This window comes from Phoenix dactylifera, chromosome 17, assembly GCF_051530095.1.
Source record: "Phoenix dactylifera cultivar Ajwa chromosome 17, Ajwa_hap1_PhDact_Kaust_v1.1, whole genome shotgun sequence".
NCBI lineage: Eukaryota > Viridiplantae > Streptophyta > Magnoliopsida > Arecales > Arecaceae > Phoenix > Phoenix dactylifera.
The window spans coordinates 11,960,353-11,966,971 of record NC_143206.1 but is presented as its reverse complement, the minus strand read 5'-3'; the positions used below and the strand labels follow the sequence as shown (position 1 = coordinate 11,966,971).

General features: G+C 36.5%; 1 long non-coding RNA gene across 1 annotated transcript; it reads left to right on the top strand.

Annotated features, from left to right (window-relative positions):
- The first annotated feature begins 991 nt into the window (after positions 1–991).
- Positions 992–5,846, top strand: LOC103711727 (uncharacterized). Its single transcript, XR_005514481.3, has 2 exons — positions 992–5,099; positions 5,492–5,846. It is a non-coding gene; the product is annotated as an uncharacterized LOC103711727 (long non-coding RNA).
- Positions 5,847–6,619: the final 773 nt, after the last annotated feature.

Here is a 6,619-nt window from a genome sequence, read left to right as displayed (position 1 = left end):
TTGTTAGGTGGCATAAACATCATTTGTATGATGTCCCATTAATTCAAGAAACGCCGAGCGACGAATACATTATAGTGATGTTATGTTTGAAGCTATTGCTAGGTTCTGATCTTGTTCCCGCCTTAGTAAAAGAACCCATGATGAGCTTTAAGCAGAATAGAGGGAACTATGATTCATCTTCTCTGCCTTATACTCCTTGCCGTGCTGATCTATGCATTTGGGAACCTTCTTGTTTTGAGATGATCAGATAACTAGTAGAACAATCTTGATTTTATTTAACTCCATATATTTTTCAATCAGGATGCTCTATGGAATTTGGTATCTGCCTAATGTCCTTGAAAGATAAAAATACAATGTTTGAAGGTTTCCTAGACTTATTACATGTAAGCAATCTTGTTAAAGAAGTGGAGACTATGCGAAAGCGATGTTCGTTTTAGTAAACTTTCTTGCAGTCCCTCACATAAAATACATTTAAAGACATGAAAACATAACAACTGCATGCATTTTGCTGTTGTCTACCCCTATAGAACAAATTGAGTTGGATAATTTTATTTTATTTTTTTAATCTGAATCCTCAAATGTATGGCATGCTATACTGATCTGTATCAATGCATATCGCACATATAATATCGTACCAATGCATGATATGGGGGTGTAGCAAGTTAGGTATGCCGAACCAACTCTCGTACTGGGCATATTGACCCCACACCAAGATGGTACTGGTATGAGATCCTATACCAAGATCGCAAACCTTGCTTATATATTTTTATCTAAAATACGAGATAACGATTATTGTAGTGAGTTCCTAGGATTTCATTTGAGATTTGTCTATGTTTTGTTGGGGGGTTTTAATACAGAGTTGATTTTCCATTTTGTTCTTCATATCAATGTCAATTTATTTCAAGCATTTACCTATGTTATCTCATCATTGACTTTGATATGGGTAAGAAATTTACTCTCTGTTTGTATTATAGGTGAAGGCTCCCCTCACCGCCCCCCCCCCCCCCCCCCCCCCCAAAAAAAAAAAAAAGTGTTTGGAATTTAATCCTATCTCTTTTACAGTGCGGTATGCCTTCAGTTTTATGTTTGTGCTGGTGGATCTATATGTGTTTATTTTGGATAACAATAACATTTGCTTGTTTGATCAAATTGTGCTTTTCATGGTTGTTGCCTTTGATGATAGACACAGGCATGAGCCCCAACAACATTTGCGCACCAGGTTTTACTATTGCCTGGGTTGTGGTTGGCAAGGATGAATGTGCCATAATGCTAATCTGAGGCCTCACTTTCTAATCAGTATATTTGAGATCACTTTGCTTTATTCTTTATATTGCTGTTCTTTTCTGAACTTTCTTTAAAAAAAAAATGAAAAAAGGGAGAAGAGTTTGCAGGTCCTTGGATGACCTTTTTGATTCAATCGTGATATCCTTTATTCCCTTGCTAACATTTTCTTTCCTAAACCCCTAAGCAATGATGCATTGCTCAGTAATATTATGGAGAACTATTTGAAATGTTTGAATTTCTACTGATATTTCTTGATATGGTTGTCTTTTTAAATTTTTGCTTTGGGGATCATTTTCATCTTTGATCATTTATGTCACCTAAAGTAAATTTTTGTTTCCTTCTCAGCAAAGAGTCATTTCCTTCATTTCAGAAGCCATATTTGTTGAACTATTTACATATGTCATTTCAACAATCACCAGAAGTGCTACCAAGGATACCTTTCAAATGTTGTGATACTATACCATTTTTTTTATATCTTTTCTAGCACTTTTTTCTTCCATGTTTTGTCTGAAGTTGTGATTTCTACTATTTATTTTAGGCGAGCTTATTACTTTTTACCGATATAGTCGCATTCCTCATGATGCTCATGGTTGATTAGATGACAACATAATCTGCTTAATGCCCTTTTGAGATGAAAATACAATTTTTGAAGGTTTCCTAGACCAATTTCCTAGGCCAAGTACATGTAAGCAGTTTTGCTAAAGAAGTGGAGACTACGTGAAAGAGATAATACAGTTCATATTAGAAAACATTGTTGCAGTCCCTCACATAAAATAAAATAGCCATATCTTTTAAAGACATGAAAATATAACAACTGCATGCATATAGCTGCTATCTACCCCTTCAGAACAAATTGAGTTAGACAAATTTTATTTTATTTATTGTTTTTCAAATCTGAATAATGATATGTGTTTTATCTCGAAATCCGATATAATGATTATTGTAGTGAGTTCGTAGATTTTCACTTGAGATGTGTCTATCCTTATTTTAAGATTATTAATACCAAGCTGGTCTTCCATTTTGTTCTTCACATGGTTGATTTATTTCAAGCATTTAGATGAGTTATCTCATCAGTGACTTTTATATGGGTAAGAAATTAGCTCTTCATTTGTATTATAGGTGAAGGCTTTTTCCCCCCCGAAGTGTTTGGAATTTAATCCTATCTCTTTTACAATGCAGTATGCCTTCAGTTTTATGTTTGTGCTAGTGGGTTTATGTGTTTATTTTGAATAAAAATAACATTAGCTTGTTTGATCAAATTGTGCTTTTCATGGATTTTGCCTTTGATGATAGACATAGGCATGAGCCCCAACAACATTTGCGCTCCGGGTTTTACTATTGCCTGGGTTGTTGTTGGCAAGGATGAATGTGCCATAATGCTAATCTGAGGCCTCAATTTCTAATCTGTATAATTGAGATGACTTGGCTTTATTCTTTATATTGCTTGTTATTTTTTGAAGAAAGGGAGAAAAGTTTGCAGGTCCTTGGTAACATTTTTGATTCCATTATGATATCCTTTATCCATTTGCTAACATTTTTTATCCTAAACACCTGAGCCATGAAGCAATGTTCAGTAATATTTTGGAGAACTATTTGAAATGTTTGAATCTATACTGCTATTGCTTGATGTGGTTGTCTTTTTAAATTTTTTGCTTTGGGAATCACTTTCATCTTTGATCATTGATGTCACCTAAGTATATTTTTGTTTCCTTTTTCTGCAAAGAGTCATTTCGTTTATTTCAAGAGTCATATTTGTTGAACTATTTACATATGTCAGGTTACATTATCTGATTGACTAAATGGGTTAAGGTCAAATTTGATACCCCTATACTATACTATGTACTAAAGTAGTACAAATTACAATTCATGTTATATTTTATTGTATTATACTTTTCAAGACTATGCATAGTATCCTAACTACATCATACTATATAATTTATACACAGTTGTAGGTCGACTAATCACTAGCTGAGGTCTCATCTATAATTTATTTTGTGAATGCTCAGAAAGTAGGAAATCTGTAGTACACATAAAGCTGAAAACCATGTCAAACCTTGAGTACACATGAAGTGAAAATAGACCAGCCAGGACTCGCACAAGCTAGCCACGTTCATCAGTAGCAAATATATTTAAATTTTGTAATTATATGTCTTGTGATTTGAGCAGCATAGATATAGTAGTGCTTTTAGCTAGTCCAGTATCAGTGGCTTTGTAACATATCCTGGCTTGTGATTTTTTACCCAGGATATGGTATTAATAATGAGGAAAATGAGGTTTCCTTCTTTCCTTAAGAGGTGTTGGGCGGTAAAGCTAGAGGTTTATTAAAAACTAAAGGCAGTAAAGTGGAAGAATTGGGACATTAAATACCTATAGGGAGAGTGGCAAAGAGCCTGGCAGTGCAAAATATAATGTTGATGCTGGTCATGTAACTGGCATGCTGTGCAAAACTGATTGGATTCCTCACCAGTCCTGCTATCAGTTGTTGGCTATGTATGTTGAAAGTCAACGTCATGCTTGAAATTTGAGATGCTGCTTGTTCTACAAAGCTACTCTAGGTGTTGCTTACCTGCATAACAATAAATACATACAGATTTGTAACTCCTACAATTCAAAGTTTTGAACAGCATGTTAAAGCTTTTAGATCGAGACTATTTTGGTCGGATAGCCAGTGAGGCTTTGACGTGCTTGGTCCTGCACCTCATGTGGTCCCTTTAATTCAATAAAAGGTTGTTACGATTGGACTCATCAACTAACATTCTTCTATTAATCTATTAAGCTGCTAAGAGGTTACTGGTGATTACATGTCCTCAGTCACTATATGGTGGTTTGATGGGAGGGAAAAAACTTACTACCATCCACCATCCTTTTGATACAAGTGATCACAGACTGCGGAATCTTTTAAGCTCAAAGTTCCTAGTATGTAATCTTTCACCTTCAAATAAAAAAATAATGCTGCATATAGTGTGACAAAGTCATTAGTCTGAAAGATTTCTCTGTAAAGTGTGTAGTTACTCTGAAATATCCAGGGCTTTCTTATGTGTCGTCTTCTACTATTGGGTTTGGAGATGTTGGCTTCGACTACAACTACTTTTCTACATAAGTTCTGGGAGTTTGACATTTTGTCATGTTGGACTGCTAGTTTACTACAATTGCTTTATAGTTAAGCATGCAATCTTAATAAAGCAAAAGAAAAATGTGAGTATTATGGGAGATAGGTCTGAAGGTCGACACAATAATAAAGCAAAATAGAAAGAATTTGAGATTAGATTTCTTGTTGTGACAGTAGTGGATAGGTCCAACTTGTAATTTAGTTTGAAACACAATGATTCCAGCTCGGATCTTGTTAATTTTTTGCCTTAATGCGTATGTCGACATCTATTTCTGCATTTCTATTGCACCATACATGTTACTGTCATGCTACCAATCAATGATATAAACTTTGTTGAATAGTAGTTGGTGACGGGCAGCTGGGATTTGGTTGTTGTAGAATGGTAGGGTAATGCATAGGCCTGTTGCAGTTAGCTAGCAAGTTAGATAAGCTGATCTGCTCGACTCCTCAGCTTTATAAATTCGCTCAGGGCAGAGCAGCCTCAAAGCTATACATCATCACCCTTCCTTGTTTGCCTGCCTTCTTCCTTTGTGGGGTTTTTTTTTTTTTTGTGGTAGAAGATCAAGATGAGACCTGGTGGTCCAGGAGGACCTGGTGGTCCAGGAGGACCTGGCTGGCTTCCTCTGCCTGGGGGCCCTCCAGGTTGGGGCCCTGGACCCGGAGGACCGTTCGGGGGACCTGGCTGTTGTGGCCTCCTAGGCTCATGGTGAGTTATGTCAGTAACTTATAATCCGAGGTATACAAAGATGGGTTAGGAATTATTCATGCAAAGTCATTCAGGAAAAAATCACTTCAGGTTCTTTACATCTCCTGTCTTTGTTATTCCCCTCTAAAACTTCTCCTGCATTTAGATTTCAGTAAAGCATGGTTTTTTTAAAAAAAGAAATTACTTATCTCAATTTTTTGTTTTTATTATATGGACATCATTTGGCAGTAGAAACATGGTTTATGTGATTGGCATTTAGTGTTGGACTTGGCCATCGGTGTAGAGCTATCTCGTAATATTATGACTTCTATGGATTGTTATTTCTAAAATTTTTCCATGCAGGCCTAGGAGGATGTCCTGCTGTGAAGCTAACATGTTTTTTTCTTTGGCAGCTTTTACTTCCTTTGCTGTTGCTGCTTGCTTCAAGAGTGCTGTGGGCCCTTGTTCGGTGGGCGTCCAGGCCCCCCTGGACCACCCTTTTAGTCTAAGCTGTCCAACCAGATAGAAGGCACACAGACAAAGAAATAATTAGATGTAGACAGTGAACTGCTTAGAGCTATCTATGTACTTGATCCTATTTGGACCACTGTCTTATTTTGGTATCCCTCATCCTGAATGGTATGCCGTAGTCTACTGCCATGTAGATTGTCTCATGTCAGATTAGCTGTCATGAATGAAAGAAATCCAACCTTTGTTGGGGAGCTTTTGCTTCCTTCTCAATAATATTGGAAGGTTCATCGTTTGACATCTGAACTTCTTGGTATTTTTTGCAGTCTGTCCTTTATGATTGAGTTTTATACGTTTCGAGTTCAGGATGGACCATTGGAGGACAAATGCGAGAGAGGGGGGAGGAATACTTGCCTTCATGTTTGCCTTGTTGAGTTTACAAAACTTTGAGATCATTTTGGCCTTTTGAAAAACAAATCACTGCTAGAGGAGGTAAGATAATGCAACTTTTGGTTCAACCTCGCCTTTCGGAAGGCAAATCATTAATCTGCAATCAAAGGGTATATTATCATCACTGAACGGTGTCTTTGCTCTAATCCTCATCACATGTATCGTTTTTGCTGTAATCTGCAGTCAAAGGATACATTAGCTATTTCCTTTGCATATGTTTAAAAGATCGTTGGGTTGGGATAGACCTATGTTATTCTCGCTAATCAGACATCTCAAGTTACTAAAAAATGTAGTAGAAAATTGGTAGACAATTATCTCACTCTAAGACTTGAGCTCACTAAGGTTGTTGCCTAAAGACACCTTTGACATCTGGTGTGTCAGAGAGTGTTTAAAAGACCGTTGGGTTGTGATATCTCAAGTGACTAGAATCGTATTTGAAAATCAGTAGATAAATATCTCACTCTAAGACTTAAAGCTCACTAAAGTTGTCTAAAGACACCTTTGATATATAGTGTATCAGAAAGAGTACCTTTGATGTATCTTCGATATATGAAGGCAGAAAAGATGCTTTTTGATTCTCATCTATCTCTACTACAATGGCCTAACAGAAGATATACATCTGC